The 22334-nt window shown below is 42.5% G+C and overlaps 1 long non-coding RNA gene across 3 annotated transcripts; it reads left to right on the forward strand.

Annotated features, from left to right (window-relative positions):
• Window positions 1-12534: 12534 nt before the first annotated feature.
• LOC135305007 (uncharacterized) lies at window positions 12535-20553 on the forward strand. Of its 3 annotated transcripts, XR_010366290.1 has the most exons (4): window positions 12535-13370; window positions 14317-14441; window positions 17786-17886; window positions 19970-20553. It is a non-coding gene; the product is annotated as an uncharacterized LOC135305007 (long non-coding RNA). The 3 variants fall into 3 exon arrangements; XR_010366288.1 differs by having other exon boundaries at window positions 12542-13370; window positions 17786-20553; XR_010366289.1 differs by lacking the exon at window positions 17786-17886 and having other exon boundaries at window positions 12542-13370.
• The last annotated feature ends 1781 nt before the right edge of the window (window positions 20554-22334 follow it).

The following is a 22334-nucleotide window of genomic DNA, read 5'->3' on the forward strand; positions in this document are numbered from 1 at the left end:
TGCCTTGATGTACTTAATCAGATCCCTTTCAGGTTATTTTTTGTGTAAAATCATTATGAGAGAGGTTTATGGGCTTTCTTCCCTCCTTAGCCTTCTATTCCTGCTAAGACCTTCCACCTTTAATAAATCTTTGCTTCTTAGGGTTTTACTGTGTACCAATTATATCTTAAGTGCTTGTGGGGTCTTTTTGTGTGACCAAGGCATGCATTCCTATTAGATATTATCTCAGAGGCAAACTCTTGAGAATTCTGAGTATATGCACCTTGAGCTTCCCTGTTTTAATTCATTAGTCACCTACCAGCAACTCTCAAGGTTATCAGAGCAAAAAATGAAATCTGCAGCACAGCTTAAAGAGTTTGGAGAAAAAGAATAAAGTAGCATGATAATGGGAAAAGGGTTTGTGCAGTCCAAGACCTCTGCATACTGAATGTGTAAAAGTTTGCAGCCTGCAATAAAGGAATCTCAATGGACTTTTAGAGGATAGTATTCACAGAGTAGTTACTTAATATTTTAAAAGTCCATAGAAGAAGTAGGTGAGCTATTCTTACAAACTAGCCAAATGCTTTAGAAAAATATGAAATATAGCCACTTCAGCATTTTCCAGATATGGAATTAGTGACTGGTTCTCAGGTAGATGTAATTTATTTTATTTAGTTCCATTTTAACCTTTTTGCCTTTCAGTTTTGTTTGGGTTTTTTGGTTTTTTTTTTCTTTTTTAGTCATGTGCACGGAGCTTTTGCTTTTTTCTCTGTATGGTGCTACAATTAGTGATTTTTTGGAGCCATTGAAGACTTAACTGGAATTCCTTCATTAATGCATCAATTTATGAATAAGTACCCAGCAGGTTTTGAAAGGCCATCTTCCTCCTTGGCCAAGGTGATGATATTGCAAAAAGCCTCAGCATTCCTACACATCTGTTCATCTTTCTCTGTGGTGTGCCCTATCTGGAGTACAAATACAGATCAAGGTTACAGCAAGAAAAAGGTAAATGTATTCAGACAGAAGGAAAAGGAAATCTTGCAGTAGGCCCCAAGGTCTCTTCTATGGGAAGCTACACAACACTGGGGATGTTCTCCCACAAAACTTAGCTTTTTGTAAGGGCTCTTATTCCAGTTGATGTTTCAGCATAACATAATTTGCATTATTTGCAAACATGATTTTAGTTGTTCAGTTTCTTTGGCTGACGTGGGATGTGTTAACCTCATTGCTTTCCTCTTCCTGCTGTCTGATGTCTGCTTGTCCTGAATTCTGAGACTAAAATACAGAGAAATGCTGCTGATTCAGTCATTGGATCAGGCCCCCAGGCAGTGATCTCTAAGCTTCCTTCTAGCAATGTCTCCTATCCAGTCACTTGTGGAAAACACTCATTTTGCAAGGACCCAGCAGAATCTGAATTAAACAGGACAAACCATTGGTTGTGGTTTCTTCTGTGCTTGGAGACAGAACTTGCTATCTTTCACCAGAAGTTTGTTACAGTCTTCACCAGAGGTGTCGAACTTTAGAGATAGAACACCAGCCTAATCGGAAATGCAAATTGTTGTCCACATTCAATAGTGAGCACAAATTGCCTTGGAGTCAAATGTAGCCCACACTAGCCACAAGAGGACAGGGCAGGCAATTACTTCTCGTGATACAGTTGCTGTAGTACATCCATTAAAAAGCAAAACTACTTCTGATGCGGGCAGAAGTTGCCTCCAGAAGGAAGCCACCGCAATGTGAACCTCAGCCAGGTGACTGGAAGTAACTGACTCCAGCTACCGGGAGTGCAAGAGCTCCTGTGCTGCACCTTGACAGCTTTCACCACAATGCAGATTTATCAGAGCCCGTTATACTGCAGTGTCTGCCTGAGAGGGGAAATGCTGTCTCCTGTAGCCCTGGGGAAAACCTGAAGAACTCTACAGAATTAAGGGGCTTGCATAGGAGATCCCACCACTGCTTCCCACCTGGCATGTGCACTGAGAGTCCAGTGGGGGCTGTGGCCTAATAGTCGATCTGTTTGCTCTCAGTTCTTTGTGCTGAAAGGAGAAAAGAACAGAACTGCCTTCCCTGAACCTGTGCTTGGAGACAGCACCGAGTCATTGTCTTGGTTTGAAAAGACAGGTGTCTGCTACAGAAGGCTGCAGCTTCCCCTGAAATGGAAAATGTAAAACCCTCTCTCTGAAATGTTATAATTTTGTAATTTAGGGAGCTCTCAGGCAAAGATATGGGAGCAGGAATAGCAGTTCTTTATTAGGGAAGAAAAAAAACCCAAAAAAACCCCCCAAAAAAAACCAAAAAAACCACCCAAAACCCAAAAAAAAAAAAACCAGAAAAAACCCAATGCAGTAATACAAAGCAACACTGACAGAGTCAGAATACAGCCTGACACCCTGTTGGTCAGGGTGTTGGTAGCAGTCCAGTAGAAACGGTGGCTGCAGCCCTCCTGGAGTGACAGGTGTGGTTCTGTTGAAGCAGTGATCCTGTAGAAGGGTGTAGTCTTCCTCTGAAGATCCAGTGGTGGTGTAGATGGGCCTGGTCTTCCTTGGAATCCAGTGGGAAACAACTGCTCCTCTGGAAATCCAGTGGAAAAGGCTACTGTGGTCTTCTAAACCTCTGATTATATCCAGTTAGGAATACTTGGCTCCTCCCTCTGGGCGGAGCTTTTGGCAATGGGACAATGTAGTTTTATTAGTCGTGCTGTGCCATTCAATGGCCCATTAACAGAAGATATCTCCCTGGAAGGAGGATGGGTTGTGGAAGAGAAAGAAAAGAGCCCAATTAACAGAAGATAACTGCCCCATCAGATAGGAATAGAATACACACACCATTTTCAACCTAAGACCTGAGCAAATATTTTGAGAAGGGAAATTTTTCCCTCAGAGCCCTGAGGTAAGCAGGTTAAAAAAAAAAAAAAAGAATGGAACAAAAGATGCAAAGAAACAATCACAGCTAGAAAATAACAAGTCTGTGCACTGCAGTAAAGAGCACTTCACCTTTATTCATCCAAGGCAATTGCATTTCTGCCTAGCAGAGAGACACAGCCAAGATTTCTGTCCACTTGCACTGCCTGTTGTAGCTGCATTAACAGACAAAACTATTTGCCAACAGAAAACCAGTCTTTGATAAATAGTGTCACTATGGGTATTCCAGAAAATACAGACACCATGGCAAACAGTGCTGGCAGGACTCCTGAAGACACAGTCTGCCCTCTGTTCCCTCTGCTTTCGCTAGGCTATTCACCCTGGAACTTCTTCCAGCGTTCCCTTGCTTGGGTGATGAACTGGGCAGATGGCATGTGGGGGCATGTGGATGAAGAGTTTCACATTTGCTAGGAGCAGCCTTATTGCCTTTCCCTGAGCTGGTACTTCACTCAAGCTGAATACGTCTAATGTTAGCTCAGGCACCATATGGGTGGGAAGCATGGAGTCTTGGAGGAACATGCCTTAGGTGCTCATGTGCTCCCTCTGGCACCTGCTCTGTGGAACCTTCCACAGCCAGGAAGCTCTCTCCCCACTGCTGCCCCCACACTCTCCTGCTTTCATGCACTGTGTCTCCATCTGCCCCACTCCACTCCTGCTCCTATGGCCTATCCACAGCCACACTTCAGCTCCAGCTCCACAGCAAGCCCCCAGGGTTTCCAGTATAGAGAAAACAAGGGTTAGCCTTTGCATTCCAAGCAGACCTGCATGCAGGGTCAGAGAAATAACAAACTGGACCTTGTGATTCAAATTCAATAGTCATAAATTCAGTGTAATCTTAAAGGAAACAGCAGCCTCTGTCCAGCACACCTTTCCAGCCTCACAGCTGAAAAGCAATGGCTTCTAAATTTGACGTGAGCTCACAGCTTCCATTTTCACTTTATCTCCTTTAATAGTCATCTTCTCTGATTAAATGGGGGTCCATAGTGTCACTGTGTGAGATGTAGATAGCTCAGTAGTACAGCATATGCTAATTTACCCAGCATATGCTAATTTACCTAGGCCTGCATTTTATTTGGCTCCTAATGGCAGGAGCCCAACTCATCAGCATACAGAGCTCTATCTACAGTATTCATGACCTAGACTTCTTATTTCACTTGGAGCCACATTCTTTAAGTTAACATGAACCTTAAAATGGACTGCATTGAGAAGATAGCCCTGTTAATCAAAATGTTTTTTGCATAATCTTAGCTTGGTTAAACAACCTTAAAGAAGTTAATGACTGAATGGAGAAGCAGTATGCAGAAAATCAATGGTGATGCTGATCCAGCTGATAAACACATATTATTTGTGAATGGGAATTGTGCTAAATACCTGATTAGAATAAGCAGAATATTGTGCACTGAGTGCTCAGGTGTTCCCTTTTGCCAGTGCCATTTCATTTGTACAGCACTTGCTATTGTTGACAGTACCTTCCATTACCTGGGCAGATAAGAAGGCTCCATACTCAGCTGTAGAACTTTGTCTACTACCTAAACTTTTCCTCTGCATCACTCCTAGAGATGTAGGACAGTAGGGGGCTCTTTTTGGGGAGCGGAAACCAAGAAGTACTGGAGAAATTGCTCCATTCAGCACAGGACTTGGTTGTCCTTAGTATCTACAGGAAGTCCCTTCAACTCCACTGAAAAGTTTCTCCTCTGTGGTCTGGGCTGAAGTCAAGAACACAAGTCCAAGACATTTTGCAGCATTTCAGCAGTATTTTGCTTACTGATGGCTGCTTTGGCAGGTAAACATCCCTGGGAGAGTAAAAGATAATAAGGAGTGGCAAGAGGAGTGATCATTGATCAATGGGGCTAAATTAACCAGAAGAATCAGCCTCACATAGAGAATTACATGTGATGTGCATTTCTGTGGAAAGTCTGTTTCTTACAAATCCACCATGCAATTGGAGGTGTGCCACGGCAAGGGAGAGGAATGTTATTTTTCTTACTATAGTCCACTTTAAGGTGAATTGGTTATGCATCTTAAATGATGAGTCAAAATTTTAGGTTTTGATTGTTTTCCTTTTTAATGGGAAGAGCTCCATGCTCTTGTCTCAATGTACTAATTTATCCTGTTGAACTTTGTATGTTTTGAAAATATCACTGCAGTACTGGAAGAGATTCAATCCTTTCGAAAGAGAGACTACAAAAAATTGCTTTAATCTTCCTCAGATCACTGTGGAGACTAATAAACATTGATATTGCACAGACCAAAGGTGTACCTGGTACAGTTCCCTGTCTTGGTGGCACTGGCCTCAAGGTGTCTACTGGCAATAGCAGCTTTATAGCACCTTCTCCACCCCCCAGATCTTATTTTATAAATTAGGAGAAAGTTGCAAGAACCCTTTAAAATATTTTCATGCATAGTTGGATTAACTTATTTCCTTTTACAAGATACTGAAAAAATAGCCATGAAGAACAGAAGAGGCTCCAGTGCCACAGAAGGAGGTTTTCATAGGAATTATGAGTTTTATCTCAGTCCCTGCTGTATGGAATAACAAACTCTCCCCTACAGCAAAAAGTGGCAAACCCAACCCTCATATGCTTCCTCCAGTAGGGACTTCTAGGGTGCATATGAATTGTATTTTTAAGCTTCTCTGCAGAGAAGCAAGAGCTTTTATTAACTGTCCCTCACTCCCTGCTGCCCCAATGGTAATATTTTATTACGAAAATCTACTTGAAAATGCTTTGATATTGCAGCTTGAATGATGGATCCAAAATTCAGGTTTTGATAATTTTTCTTCTAGTGGGAAGAACTCTATGCTTTTGTCTTAATGGACTAATCTGCACACATAACTGCAAAGCTGGACTTGCAGGTTGCCCAAGTTGCCTCCTCTGTTGATGTGGGTTAAGTGGTGGATGTTGTCTACCTGTATTTTTCCAAAGTTTTCAGTACAGTTTCCCATTGCCACTTCCTGTGGTGGGCTGTGATGGGTGGGGAACCCTCTGATGGGCTGCTCACAGAGTGGGGTGGGAAAGAGCTTCTCTTCAGTCTGGCAGTCTGGCACACATGGGGTCCCCCAGGGATCAATACTGGGCCCAACAGTGTTTAATATCTTCAGAAGTGATCTGGAAGACGGGATCAAGTGCATTCTGATGAAGTCTGACAATGAAATCAAACTGAGAGGAGAAGTGGACACTTCCAGAGAGCCACATTGCAGGAAGACCTGGATAGGCTGAAAGAGTGGCCTGATAAGAACCTTATGATGTTCAACAAGGACAAGAGTAAGACCTTGCACCTGGGAGAATAAAATCCAGGAGTGCAGCACAGGCTGGGATCTACCTGCCTAGGGAGCAGCTCAGTGCAAATGGACCTGGGGGTCCTGGTGAACAAGTTCAGCATGAGTGATCAGTGTGCTGCTGAAGCAAAGCAAGCCCAGAGGATGCTGGGTTACATCAACAAGGACACCACCAGCAGAGATAAAGAAGTCATTGTCCTATTCTACTCAGTGCTTGGCAGGCCACCTTTGGAAAACTGTGTTTGGTTTTGGTCCTCACTATGCAATAAGCTGTGGACAGGGTCCAGAGAAGGGCCATGTGTGCCATGTGAGGAAAGGCTGAGTTGGGTTTGTTCAGCCTTGAGGAAAGAAAGCTCAGGCGAGACTTTATCACCATGTTCCAGTATTTACAGGGTGCCTACAAAGAAGACTGAGACTCTCTTTGTACAAGTAGTTATACGGAAAGCACAAGCGATAATGGGTACAAGTCACTCCTGGGGAGATTCCAATTGGACACAAACATTTGTCATGATAAGAAAAATCAACCATTGGAATAATCACCCCAGGAAAGCAGTGGATTCCCCAGCATTAGACACTTTTAAGATCCAGCTGGACAGGGTGCTGGGCTGTCTTGTCTAGACTGTGCTTTTGCCAAGAAAGTTTGGACCAGATGATCCTTGAGATCCCTTCCCTAGATGATCCTTGAGATCTCTTCCAACCTGGTATTTTATGTTTCTGTGAAGATACTGATGTCTTCCTGGAGCTGAAACAGTCAGTGAATCCTCAGCTTTAAGGAGCAGCTAAGGAACAGACCCCACTCTCTTCTCTCCCTACCCCCATGCCCTCCCAAAGCTCTAACAGCTGATTCCATCAGTTTTGCCAGCTTTCCTCCTCAGTCCTAAAGTTTGTAACTGGAAATGGCATCATCTGTAAGGTAAGGATAGACTCCACAAGGCATTGAAGGAGAGAACAGAATTAATGAAAAACCTTTAAAAGCCTCAAGGCTTTAAACTCTGGCAGCACTGCTCCATGGGTGCCACAAAAAAGCTGAGCAGTTGTTTGTATAAACAGCATGCAATCTTTGTATATGATTTTGACTCATTTTTTCTTATCCTACTCCCATATTAGCACTGCCAGATTCTCACCAGCCTTTCTTCCCTAGTGCCCCACAAGCCTTGAGCATCACTAGACTCCAGTTGTCTTTGACTTCAGCTTCTTAAGTGTACTTCATATACTTTTCTTGTTTTGTTTTCAAGAAATTGAGTTCCCCTGTAGCTGCCCAGCACAGATTTCCCTTCCCCCAGCCCAATAGTTTAGGCTGTATCCTATAAGCAGGTTACATCTCCAAGGACAATTTTTTTGAGGTTTCTAAGGCTGGTTTTCTAAGGCCAGCTGCTTGTGCTAGACCACACGCACCTGTGTTGCTTCCTGCTGTGTCTTGTTTTGGACTCCTGCTTACTAAGACAAAGACAGTCATTTAGTTCACACTCTGTAATGCAGACCAGACCTGTGAGTCTGGCTCCTCCTTCCTTTCCTCAGCACCTTACCTCAGTGTCTAAAGTCTGTATTAGAAGCAGCTGAACAATAATGATGGCCTTAGGCAGAGGATTCAGGTGTGACATCCTCTGTTGTCTGACTGTGGTCGAGTTGAGTTTGACTTTACAGGCACCTTCATAATGCCGGGGCAATTGTTTTCATCCACTGATGGGTTTTTTTGTGTCTGCCTTCCAACCTGGCTTTACTCAATGAAGTTGGCTGCAGAATTAGTGTCTCACAAACAAACAGAGTGTACATTCTCCTCTGCTGAGTTTTTCTTCAGCTCCTCATCTCCTCAGAGCAGTAAATCACAGCATTTCTTTCTGGGAGTCGTCAGAATGAAACAATTAGATTTTTTCAGATCTGTTTTACCTGGACAAGGTGTTTTACATGTTTCTTTTTTTATTTTCCAGCTCTCTAGGAACATGAGAATATCTGTACTGGGTCTTATGAAAAGGCACTTAGTCTAATATCCTGTTTCCAGCAGCAGCCACAATGCTGTGGAAAATCCACTTGAACAAATTGCCCATAGAGCCAGCAAAGGCAAAAGGAGACATTATCAGGAGCCTGTGAACCTGGCCATTTTCAACTATCCCTCCTCATCTATCCTTGCCAGTCATACCTCTCTTAATAGCAGCACTGAAGATGCGTTCCTGCTTATTTCCTTTAGCGTCTCTCCATGGTCAAGGAGTTTGTCCTTGAGCCTACTGATCCAGTGTGCCTCCAAAAGCTACCTGTAGTGAGTTCCAGAGGTTACCTGGGAATAACCTCCACATCTCCAAACTGAATGTCCAGGGTCTGTAAATGTCTTTGTACAAAGGCAGGTGCTTGTTCACTTGATTTTTTACTAAACCTTCTCCAGCTTTACTCCCTTTCTTTAGATGCAATGAACAGGATTGTAGACAGTACTTAAGATCCTTGTGTTTGTGCAAAGTCTTTTTAGGGCCAAAAGTCTTGCTCTTTCATGATGATTCCCCACATTTTGTTGGCTAAATGTGCAGCAGTCAGTGTAAAACAGTTTCAGTGAGCTGTCAGTGGTAACTCCAAAATCCTGTTGAGTTATAACTCAGGTTCTAAATTCAGCATTGTGTACATGTAGGATTAGATTATTTTCCTCTCCAAAATGCATAACATACATTTTCTGATCCTGAAGATCATCTATCCCCACTTCCACCACACAGACACACATTTTTACAAGTTCTTGTCATCAGGTGGGCATTTGGCTCCTGGAAAGACTCCAAGTACCTCCACCATTGTGGAGATTTCAGTGTTCCTTTTCCAAGGAATTGATGAAGACATTGAAAATGACTGATGTCAGAACCGCTTCTTAGGTGAGCCCTTCAGTAGTAGCCCTTCATCCAAAGAAGTCACCATTAAGCCAACCATCTGCTTTCTAGCCTTTAAATCCAAGGAAGGAGCTTTCCTTCAGGACACCCCTAAATACCATCCATATGGAATATTATGAAACCATTTTTGAAAACCCAGGTGAACGAGGCTGACTGGATCTCCTGTATTCGTGTGCTTATTGACCCCCACAGGTGTCCAGAAGGCTGGACTGGAGGTTTTCCTTGGAAAGCTTATTTTTATGGGTGCTTATTAATTATGGAAGCTTTGCTGTTTCTTTCCCAGCTAGTTGTGTTCATCCTGTGCTCTGAGAACCTATTTTATAAAGCAGAGTCCTTCTTACCAGGGGTGGGAGGGAGGGTCACAAGTCTGGTTCCCAGAACCTCCTCTGAGCTGTACTTTGGGATGGGATCAACCCTGGCAGGCAACACTGTGTATGTGCTGCTGTGGTGTTGCAGCATTGCTGGCCAAGAGATGGGATATGTTGCACAGCCACATTTCCACTGGGTTGGGAGCAGATGTCTCCTCATCATCAGCAAAAAGAAAAGAAAAGATTTAACTTCTCTGCCATGACTTTTTTATTCCTGAATGTTCTTTCTACACTTTGGTCATCCAACCATCTCACAATTCCTACTGCTTCCGCCTTGGAGTATTTATTTAACATTCTTGCTGTCAGCATAAGCATCCATCCCAAGGAGCTCCTCTAGTTCTTATTTCTCTCTGTTAATTTCCTGTTTACAGTTGACCCAAATTACTTTGTGACCATTCTTGTTCTCATTTGAGCATTACTATTTTTAAGTATTGGCTTATGTTAATATCTATTGCATCCATTCTTTACAGATTCCTGTCTCCTGGTCTTAACAGACATAAATCTCTCCTTTCTACCACTTGTCCACTTACTGGCACTCAGGACCTCTACTTGCTCCCATGGTTTCTCACAAGAAACCAGAAGTATTCTGAAAAAGTCAGAATGGAGGTCTTGGACTACACTCTTATTCTTAACAGCAGACCTCATCTTAAGCTTACCATCCTACCCTTCCCTACCATTTGGTGCCAGCATTCCTGCACATCTGGGTTTCATTCTGGTACCCTTAAGTACCCTCCATAGGCATCAAACTTCACTGCCTTGGTGCCCTTCAAGCAAGTGTCCATGCTGCCCTCTTAGCCATCACAAACCCAGCTGCTTGTTTTCAGTCAGAAACCCACTACCACCACCTTCTTCTTCCTGTTCTTGAAGGTCCCCTTTACCAATGGACTGTATTTGGTGCAAAAAGACACTAATATGAGCTGGAAGCCAAATCTCATCAGTGACAATAGCGCTTTCCTTCCACCAGGACACTGGTCTTCCTGGAAAATTTCTAAAATTCCTGGCCAGACCAGAGGTGTGCAGGAGAGTGAAGAGAGAGCATCTTTATCTGTCCTAGTATTAACAACGAGCACAGACCACCCATTGTCTTTCATGTCCCAGGTGATGAGAGCTGATTGTCTTCAAATAAAGGGCTCTGTGCAGGCTTTCTGGTTTGGATGGAAACACAGTGGTGTTTCCACTGTTGCATTTTCCTAACCTGCATAGCTCAACAGCACCTGGGGCCCACCTCAGAAGAGGTTTTATTTCACTGACAGAGTACACACAAAGCACTCTTTAACTGATACTTTATTAAATGCTTTTTCTGTGATCATTGTCCTTAATATCCTACTCATGCAGAGGAGTGTTGGCAGGAGTTTTGCAGGTTTTTTATTGCAGCTATAGATTTTAGAGAAGTTAATCTGGCAAATAAAACAAGTCTGGCTTCATAGTCAGACTGTGCAATTAAAAGATGTTCTTGCACTTTATAAGTGTTTTAATAGTATGGAACTTTCACTTTTCCTTCTTTAAAGAATTCTGATTTCTCACTGGATAACAAAGCAATGTTTAATCCTCTCTGTGGATTCATCACCATGGTACCAAAGTGCCTTACAGAGAAATAAGGCAGGTGGTTGGCAGTATTTTCCTTGAGACTTTCAACAGAAGTGGCCCTTGAAGGATTTTGACAGCCTGCCTATGTCAACCTATTAGTATTATTAGTATTACATTGGCATATATGCATCAATGAAACAAACCCAAGGATTTCTAAGCTGCCTGGATGCCACTGTAACAGATGGCTGGGAATAGGAAAATAGCCCAGAAAGCATTTCTGCATGCAGTAGTGCTGCTGTTAGTTGAAACAAACCTGAAAGAGTTTGTTCACCCTGAAGACATTATCAGATGCTTTAGTGGATGGAACTCTCACTGACAATGGGGCCAAGTTAGCGAAGCACTAAATTATTGGCAGTTTCAGTGATAGTTTCAAATGTCTTGACTTGAGCTTGTTACTTACTGAAGAGATTAGCAGAGACCTAGTGTAGTCTCCCTGAGACTGCTCATCATCCCTGAGGGAACAAGTTCCTTTGGACTGACAGACAGGACATTCAGCAACATGTGGAAGTACACATTTACATTCCTGAAATTCAGTAACAACTGAAAGGCCAGAAATTAAGTCTCCAACAACAGATAGGAACACTTTTTAATCAAGAATAACTTTTCCAGTTCTTTTTCTCCTTTACCACATTTCCCCACGCTCCACCCACACCCCCTGCCAGCTTTTCCACCCCAGTGGCTTCTGGGCTGCTGTGCAATCAGTACACAGAATTTATGTAACTCTTCCCTTTCTGCTAATTCCAACTGATGGCAGATACATGTAACAACTGCATTCAAAGAGAGGATTCTGTCATTTATTTTCTGAAAGAAGAACACTTTCTTTCTGCTTTGTGCTCATCTGGATGAAGGCAGACCTTGAGTCTATAAGTATTTTTATTTATCATTGTACTCTCCCTTCCACCCTACAGCTGTTTCCTCCCAGAAGCCAGAGTGCAGATTAAGTGCCACAATTAGATTAAATCTAATGACAGTTCAGTTTCCAGAAGGTGGAAACAGTTCAGTTTCCAGAAGAAGGTGGATATACTGCTCTGGTGGAAACAACAATTAGTCAGATAAGAAATATGCATGTGTTCATCTGCAAGGTGCTTTTTCTTAGTTAAGCAACATCAACACAGAAGTAATCAGATGCAAGGGAGCAAATACTGTGGATAAAGTTAAGCAACTGATCTGCTATGAAACCTGATCTGCTGTGCAGAAAAGAATTAGGAAAACAGAAAAGCATCATATTACATTTTCAGAGGACTCCTTAAAACTTCGACACCATGTCAGGCAGTGTGTGGTATATATTACCGATAGCTGAGTTGCATCTCACAAACATGACTTAAGGTTTCATTTTTCCACACGCCACTTTGCAACAGCTGGCATGTTGGATTTTTTCTTTTTTTCCCCCTTACAAATACTAAATTCTCGAGTGGGTTGGCTATGAATTCCCATCTTTCTAAGCAGAAAGCATGCAATTCTGCTTTTCCCCCCTGTCGTGGTTTGGCCCGGAAATGTGTTTTTGGAAAGGTCTAAGTCGGGCCAATCAGGGGCCAAATTCAAAATTGGCATTTAAGGTGGCCACTAAGGGTTTGGATACGCCTCTGAGAACACACGGGGGTTAAAAGCAGGAGATTCCCAGAGAACTTCCTCTTTGGGAATCCGGCGTTGGTGAGTAGAGTCTGGCCTCTCCCCTGCCCAGCTGCGTCTGGGTGGGGGAGGGGGAGGCCATGATGGGGAGGAGGCCGGGAGCCCCAAAAGGTGCAGAGGTGGAGGAGAACATGCAGGGGTTGATGAGAATTGAGATGTCTGGGCAGCCCCCCCGGAGAGAGAGACAGAAATTGCGCGGGCAACTCAGCCGGCCAGAAGCGGGGGATGCGGCAGAGAGAAGGTGCCCGGCAGATGTGGGAGTCCTTGGGCAGGCAGAGTTGAAGATTTTAACCCCTTTGTAGACTAATAGAAACCTTACAAATACTGAATCCTCCTGAATCAGGATGAGGTGAGAGAGAGATGAGAGATGGGCAAGCGTGAGGAAAGCTGGAAGAGAGAAGAATCCTGAGTGGAAGAGATGATGGAGTGGCCTTGGGCTGGACTCTTTCTTGTATAGCCATGGACAGACCCGTGTTTTTTCCCTGTGACCCAGAGACTGTATTTAGGGGGAGGCAACACCCGGGAGTCAAGAGTGAAGCAGCGGCGTGAACAGACACGGCTGAGGAGGGTGTGGGAGGCCCTCTGTCTCCACGGAGAGGAAGATCTCTGTTCATGAGGCCCCTCGGCCCCAGGGGGTGAAATCTGGGGGGGACTGGTGTCCCAAGAGTTGAGAGACTGCTGTTTCTGGAAGTGGGTGGAGCATCTTTAAACGGGGAGCCCTAAAGGCAGTCCTGGCCCGTGTCCAGTGGTGAGAGCACTGGACATGGGGGGGAGAAGTCACGAGGGCCGATGTTCTCTGGGTGGGGCCATGGAGGACACGGAAGCACAGGAGGTTTCAATTGTGCTTCCGGGGGAGGCCCATGAGGCAAGGGGGGACTCCTCTCTCCCTGATGGATTTGAGGGTTGATAATTTGAGGGGTGGTGGATCTCTGGAGAAAAGGGAGGGGGAGGAGGAAGGTATTTGGAAGGTTTTCATTCTTAGTTTAGTATGTGTTCCTTTCTAGATTTGTAATAAATAAAGTGTTATGTTTTTTTTTCCTCCATCCCCGAATGAGAGCCTGCTTTGTTCTGTTCCCGGGTCACATCTCACAGCCACCATTTTGAAAATATACCCTTCATGGGGGCCCTGGCATTGTGCCAGGGTCAAACCATGACACCCCCACATTTTGAAGAGCTAGACATGAGGCACAGTGGGGAACTGAGCTCAGAGAATTAATTTCTGGATCTGATGGGGATCAGAGTTACAGTGAAACTGAGTGTTCCTGTGCAGAGATGAACATCATCAATAGCCCTTCATTAAATGCAGCTTCTCCTTTTGTGAAAGGAAAGCTAGATTAATGGACACAAAATTTACTCTGGATCTCAGGACACTGAGAATCAGGCATTCCATTCTTTTCATGCCTACCAACAAAGAGGTTGGCACAGAAGCTGGACAAAAGAACAGTGAGAAATTATACAGGTTTCTATCAAAATTCCTAACAAATTCCAGTGACATAATCTGCAGAATTATTTCTATCTGAAAGAATAAACAAATCTGATTAAATCATATTTGTCTCTGAGCACACCTAGTTGGAATTTTTTATGGCCTAACAGTTCTTGTCTCCCATTCCTGCCACTATCTTGCACATAAAAGCACATTTCCTCCTTTTATTAATTTGCCAATAATTTTGTTGTTCTTGTTGGTTTTGTTTCAGCTCTGTGTGCAAATGATGGAAATCAGACTGGATATCCCAGCCTTAGCTAAATGAAGACTTACAGGGGAAAAGTGAAGATGGTAAATTGGCTTCAGTGGGGACATACAAGCTTGGCACCACTTCAGGTAGAGCAATTGTAAAAACCAGCATTCCAGATCCCATGGAAGAAGTTACAAATACATTGACAGATCCAAAATACTAAGGAATGAAACCAATACTTGGAAAGGGTGGGATGGGGAGAAGAAGGGAGCTTGCTCCCATCCCAAACTAGATTCACTTTGACAAGTGCTAATCTGCTGAGTAGTAAAGACAATCATGTTTCTAAAGAAGAATTTGAAAAGGTCAATGAACATCACAGAAATGTAAGCTTCTTGGTTACTTAGAAACAGAGCTCAGTGATTCACAGCCATTTCTTAGACCAATCTTTGCTTTATACACTCCCTCCAATGCAGGTGATAGAAGAGTGATTCAGTCTGTCTGACACAGACTATCAAGGTCTGTAGGCCTGTTCCTCCCCATCTCCTTCATTTCCTTCTCTGAAGCAATGTTATTTGTGAATTGTGGATTGGCTCCCAGCCAGGAATATCTGAAAATGCAGTCTCATATTGCCTAAACCCATAAAGAGGAAACTATTCAGACAACTGATGCACCTTCAGGGCGGAACATTAAATTGATCCTTTGGCAAGGAACTCCATGTGTAGCTTTACACAGCAATTCCCATAAATACTACTAAGATTATCAGCCAAATCATAGATTACCTTGAGCTGTGGTTGTCTTTAAGGAGCAGCTATGAGAACAGTTTGTACTGTGTGTAGGTACTTGTCCAGTCTATATGTTCCCCCCACCTACCACCCTAAAATTTGTGCTTTGAGAAAAGCTGGTGGCAATGCCTCATCCTGTATAGCCAAGGTGACTGCTTTACTGAAGCATGACAAATCACCCAGTGGAAATGGCACTGTTGGCTAGTCTGAAGGGAACAGCTCAGATATTCTCCTGCCATAACTGAGTGGAAGGGGAGTAGCTGTTGCTTGCTATATCTCCCATTATTTTCTTTTAAGTGTTGAAAGACCTCAGGGTAAGTTGTGTGGGGTCTTTCTGGGGTAGATGGAGTCTTGATGTCCTTCTTGCATTTTCTCAGCTGAGGGAGTAGCCTCCACTGAACATGGTATGTTCCAGCTCCCCCTTTTTGGTCTCTAGAGGTTTGCAGTCAGCTTGCATCTCTGGGGCAGCACATATGTATTGTGTGTACATGCAGAGTTGCATATGTATTCCCATACACATTCCAGGTCTGATTTACAGTTTGAACTACAGGCCAAACTAGGCCATTTTCTGAGTTGTCTCCATCATTCTGCAGAAAGTTACTGTTCCCAAACCATTTTGCTTGGAATTTAAATGTAGTGTGTACAAGCTTTGAAAAGAGAATTTGCCATATTTTTTTAAAGAAAGTCTTAAAAAATTAGCAAATATTATTAGTACCTTTCCCTGAAAACCCTTCTGGCTGCCACTATGCATGATTTCATGGAATGAGAGTTTTCCTTTCTGAGAAATATAAACAAGACTCTTCAGGTATTTCAGGCTAGTATTTGTGATCCTCTATTCTAAAGCACATTTTTACTCTTGGCCCCTCTTTGGTAACTGGTTACCTATTTAGCAATAGAGTAACCTTAAGAAATTCACTCTGATGGAACATTCTTTGTGATCAGGATGAGTTAAGTGTTTGTTTTAACTCTGGAAGCAGGGTACATTTTTGTATATGCTTGGCTATTTCTTCGCTTGTTTTTTAAGTTATTTTCCAGGCAACAAGGACACGCAATGTCATCATCCATAACAACATCTGCTGGTATTGAAACACTCCTCTCAGCAGATGCCTCCAAAGTGGTGTATGGTGGCATATCTTCCAAATTCTCAAGATTCAATGACTTGAGAAGGCAGGGTTTCCTCAGTTCATGTGCATCTCCCTCATGTGCATCACTCTACCCCAAGACATGTAGAGATTTGGATCAAATTCAGCGTGGCAACTGACGTTCTCGTGATCAGGAATCTAGCTGGCACATTACAAAATCTTTCAATACAGGCTTTCAGTTTTGAGTGGGCTGGTGCTATCTGCATTTTCAAATTCCTGCTAGCATTTGAAATCAGGAATAACATCGCCCTGAAATTCCACCTCCAGAGAGCTACCAGATTTCTCCACAAGTACAGCTTGAAGGATGAGGATGCCTCTCCTATTCAGACTCATTCATCCTCCCTTAACACAAGGCTCTGAAGGAGTTAAATCCTCAGTCTAGTAAAGATTGTGGTCTTGCCAATCTTTTCTTTTTTTAAACTTTTTTTTTTAAGGTGCCAGACACAAAAATAAAGAAGATGTATCAGCACACTTCCTTAGAAGCTGAGCTTCCTGATTAAGAATAAATGCAGGATATACAGTATATTTCTTTCTGAAGTGGATTCCCTTCTAGAATTTCATGAGTACAATTAGCCATTAGCAAAATCTCCACACACACACAGAGGTTTCAGATCAGGGAAACAGCCACATACTGCTAAAATGTGGAGAGGGAGAAAACCACAAAACAAGAGCCAACTGTTGTGTTAGTATTGTCCTGACACTGCTCTGTGTCTGTCTCTAGACAGGCTGAGAAGAGGGAATGAGTGATAATGTTGTAAAATGCCCAGCTACAATTCAGTGTGTTTGCATTCTTTATCACTGTGCAGTGGTGATGGCTGATCCTGGAATGCTGCATTTCACCAGTTTAGTCCAGGGTACCTATATGTCACTGCTTCCTAGGAGTACCTCAAACATCCATGAATTAGAATTATTTCAGTGACAGGAAATTCTTTCATCTTTTTGATGTCCAAGTACAAAAAATATTGACAAACCTGAGCACTCAAGTGTAAAAATGAATTTGAAAGTTCCTTATATTTGGTGCTGCTTGGGGCCATCTTAGTGTACAGGAACTTGTTCTGTTTTTTTCTTTTGTGGTTTCTTCTCCCCTGCAAATTTTTCCTTATTGGGTGTGGGAAGGACTTCTATTAGATTGGTGAGTGCAACATGTACACGACTGCCTGATTCTACTCTCTGCATCTTCACACCTGTGATGTATGGAGAACCTGGATTCTACCACGTTTAAGACATTCTTCAATGCTTGGGGGTAGCTTGGGGTTACCTGAATCTGGTGTTTTGAGGAAAGTCTTCTCTATGTACCTTTTACATTCTACTGAGTGAATTGCAATGTTTTCCATTTTTATATGTTATAAAAATAATCATTGTGTCTTCCAGCAGTACTTGCAGATATTTCTGACATGCTGGTGAGGAGCCAGGTTCTATGGTCTCAGGGCTAAAATGGGTAGATACATGTTGGATTTCCGACTCTGGAGGTAGCAACATGCCTTGGACTGAGTATTGTAAAAGGAAAGATACAGATTGACATCCAGAACATCCAGAACAGTGAAGCAACCACTCTGACTATTTCAGGTTCAAAGTGGATAATTTCAGAGGAGTTCCTGATACACAAATGAATACGTAGAACTCTCCCTTCCTGAATGACAAAGGAACATCTCCTCACATACTTCAGGGTATTTTTTTAAACAGGATTTAATATTATTGTCTGTGTTTTAGTGCTACAGCTGGTTCTTATGCCTGATGCTTTTTTCTTCTCCCACTGAGTCTAATTTCCTCAAAACTAAACAAATCATATAACTCTCTCCACGATCATGCTGCAGTGGTGTTGTCATAATTATTTTTATCTTCTCTTGTACAAGCCATATTAAATAGTGGCTATTATAAGGTTTTTCAATTTAGACTTAATTGGCAATCTGAAGCCTACAATTTTTTTGCTATTCATCATAATGACTTTAAAGTGTACTCTGCCTAAATTCTGGATCCAGTAAATCAGGAACATTGTATCGCTCTAGGAAAAGAAAGAAGCCTAAGGAGGAAAATAAAACATCTAGGTAGAACCTGCTTGAGATGCAGGTTCCTGTGCTGAGGCAAGGATGGGAAGTTTGTTCCCCAGTAATAAATGGCAGTGCTCCATTCTAAAGAAATGAGGACAGATGAGTTGAAGTCATATAGTAAAAGTTTGGGAGAGTTTGTGGCATGTGTTGAGAATTGACACAGAAACACTTTGCTAAGCAGGACCTAAAGTAACCATATGTTCTCAATGTGTCTGCTTGTCTTGGTGAATGGGATTATCTGTTTTCACATCCCAGTTACAATCAAGAGAGAGTACATGTATGACCTGAGCTAGAAAGGCTGTGTACAGGCTAGTAGTGCCATGCCAATACTCCCCAGAAAAAAACAAAAACAAAAACAAAAACAAAAAAAAAAAAAAAAAAAAAAAAAAACCAAAAAAACCCCAAAAAAAACAAAAACATCAAATGGTACCAATTCCTCTCTGAAATACCTTTTTCTGAACTGGGTTTGAGCCTTTTTTTTTTTCTCTCCACAATTGCCCCTTCCTTGCTTTTCTGTCTCCTTCCAGAAGTGCTGTGCTTCCCATGCTAGTTCCTACTCGGATCACAAGACTCTGTTTGTTATGCTCCCTCCATAAAACTAAATGCAGAGCTCAAGGCCACTGTGTAAAGCAATCATGCTTGCATCTTGAATGGGCACATCTTCTTTAAATGTTCATAATATTGTAAAAACATGCATAGCACTAAAATTGTCTGCCTCTCCCCCACCTCCCAAGATCAATACATAGCAGACTAGAGATAGATAGAGTTTTTCTAAAATTTACAGTTATAACTGAAGTTTAATACCTTAGTTCAACTAAGGTATTAAATACCTTAGTTGTCTTGATCTCTATTTGCCTTATTTAATCGATCCTAACATCATCTCTCTTTGAGGATTTTTGAAATATATATGTATATAAATAAAAATGTAACTTTTTTTTTTAATGTTTCACTATATGACCTCAAGGCCCAGAGCCTTATTTACAGACTCTTTATTCACTTTTTTTTTGGCAAGCAGATTTTGCATTAGTTTGCTCAAAACCTGAAAGCAGCATCAAGGATTAACAGAATCTAAAATTCATCATCTACAGCTCCTCAAGTGTGAATTTAATATGGAAGAAAGCTGACAGTATTATTGCTGCCAGGGTATATGGCTCTGAAACCATTCAGCAGGGCCAGAATGAATTTGGTTCACATCTGAAAAAGATGCCTATTGACAAAAATGCATCAGCCCATTTCTCAAGGGAAAATCAAAACCATTCTTTTCCAGGATTTACATACAGAGCTTTGGAAAGCATTTATTTTACAAACAAAACCAGGCATATTGCTTCCTCTCTATGCTGCACTCATCAACTCAGTATTCTAATAGATTTAACAAGAGGCACCAGTAAAACCATGGTTTGACCAGAGCAAATTATTTATAATTAATGCTTACAAGCCAGATTAATTTAGTCTCATTCCTCTCAAAGTGACTGGTTTCCCTATGAGGGCGTTTCACCCATTGCTAACCACGAAAAAGCCACCTTTGAGGACAGCTTTGAGTGACCAGCTCCATCAGAGGTCACATCCAGAGAGACTTGTCCATTACACTGCTTCCTATTTCTTCCTATCGCTCTTTGAGTAGTTGCAGAAAAGTACTTGAGATTTTATTATCTGAACTATGGGATCAGTTATAATTAATGTGAAATTGTTTGTTTCCTGGCAGGATGATGCCACGTCTCGGGATGTGGGTAAACTGATCATGATGATGGTCTCTCCCTTTGGGTGAGGAAAACTTGGAAGAAAAGCTGAGGAAGCCACACATGCTTTTATTTCTTCAGTAAATTGTGGCAATTTAAAGCTAGGTAGCAGAGAGAGTTACAGATCTTAAACTAATAATATTGATTTTCCTTTCTGGAACACACAGCCCCTCTACAAAACATTGCTCTCAGAAAAAATATTAGACATCTGCTAAGCTGTGCTTAACAGAAGTATTTATGTTACTCTTACACTGAATTAAGCAGGGTGACATATAGCAAGTACATAGGATTAATCATATGATTTACTAATTTTCACCATCACTACAGTTATTCTTCTAATCTTGCATGCTGAAATTGAAGTGCTTTAGCAAAGGCCTAACACTGTCTCTTAAGCTTTAGAAGTTACTCTTGTACGTTTCAGAGAGCATGTTTACATACTGAGTTTTTAGACTGATACATAGATATAGATTCCTGTCTGTATTTTTGTAGATAAATGTATTTTTTTGCATTTTAAATAAACTGGATGGAAATAAAATAATGTAATAAACGAGGACCCAATTTCTTTTTCCATTTGAGTAACCATGGTCAGGATCGAATGAGCTGTAGTACGAGAAAGGATAACTACTGATCAAAGCAGCTGCAAAGCTACGTGTAAGCCAGGGAATGGCACACAGTTTCAAGGACTCTGAAAACTTTCATCTTCTTTTATCATCTCTGAATAAGGTGAGGAGTTTCCAGAAAGGCACATTCTCAAGAGTGTACCCTCAGCCAATTTGCTGATGACACAAACTGGGATGAGTGGCTGACACACCCAGAGGGTTGTGTTGCCATCCAGAGGGATCTGGGCAGGCTGGAGAAAGGGGCTGATGGGAACATCATGAAGTTCAACCAGGGGAAGTGTGAAGTCCTGCACCTAAAGTCCCCCAAGCACTAATATATGCTGGGGGATGCCTGGCTGAGAAGATGCTTTGCAGAACAGGACCTGGGTTGAACACAAGCCAGAAGTGTGTCCTTGCCACTGGAGCAGCTAATGGTATCCTGGGCTGCATCAGGAAAAGTGCTGCCAGCATGTCCAGGGAAGTGATTGCCCCTCTCCTTAGCACTGGGAAGGCCTCACTTTGTCCAGGTCTGGGGATCCTCAATACAAGAGGCCCTAAGACATACTGGGGAGAATCTAATGAAGGGCCACAAATATGACAGAGGGACTGGACTATCTCTCTATAAGGAAAAGATGAGAGAGCTATGGCTCTTCAGCCTGGAAAAGAGAAGGTTCAGAGGGACTTTATCAATGTGGTAAGTATCCAAAGGGAGGGTGCACAGGGGACAGAGCCAGGCTCTCTTCAGTGGTGCCCAGTGAGAGAACCAGAGGCAATGGGCATCTACTAAAATACAGGAGGTTCCCTCTGAACATCAAGAAACACTTTTGTACTGTGAAGGTCACCAAGCACAGGTACAGATTGTCCAGGAGGGTTGTGGAGTCTCCATCCTTGGAGATACTCAAAACCTCTCTGAACATAGTAATGGGCAGCCAGCTCTGTGTGTCACTTGCTTGAGCAGCAGGGATTTGACCAAAGGACCTGCAGAGGACCCTTCCAACCTCAGCCCTTCAGTGACTCAGTGAGAATCCCAGGCCAGGCAGGCATAGCCGTAGTTAGGATTCCCAAACAGTCCCTTGTTTCTATCTCATTTGAGCAAGTGAATTCTGCTTGATGGCCCATTATGGGAGACAGAATGAGCAGGAGGAGGAGATCTAAGATTGCAAGAACATCTATGTGTACAAGACGCTAAATCACCTGGTCCTTGGAGTGAAAATGAAAAGCGTAAGAGCCTGTGAGAGGTCAAAATTACTGCCAGCAGCTCTAAAGGGAGACAGAAAGAACTCGATAGAGCCTGTTTACAAGGACTACTGAGAAATATTTCTCATGTGGGTGGTTTCATGAGATCAGATGCCACTTCTCTATGCCTTCCCAAACAGCACTGTCTGAATGCTTTAGTGATCTCCTGGGGCTCACTGCCTTCAAACTATCCATTTCTTCCCTATATTGACTACAAAAGTGTATTAAAGGAAGCAGCAAGTGCCAGAGAAAAGAAAGACTTGTAGGAGGTACTGTAGAAGCAGCACTAGAGAAGGTGGCAGCAGGTCTAAGAACTTAAATAAAGGATGAGGGAGATGCAAGGGGTTTTTTTATTAAAAAGCCCCCAGTGTTTGCCCAGGCAAATCCTTCATACTCATCTGAAACCATATTTAACAGCAATGGATTTCAAAGGGTCAGTGGTACAGGGGTTTAAAGAAAAAAGTCCTGCAAACATGGGAAGACCTTTTCCAGTGAG

Source organism: Passer domesticus, chromosome 1 (genome assembly GCF_036417665.1).
Source record: "Passer domesticus isolate bPasDom1 chromosome 1, bPasDom1.hap1, whole genome shotgun sequence".
Taxonomy (NCBI): Eukaryota; Metazoa; Chordata; class Aves; order Passeriformes; family Passeridae; genus Passer; species Passer domesticus.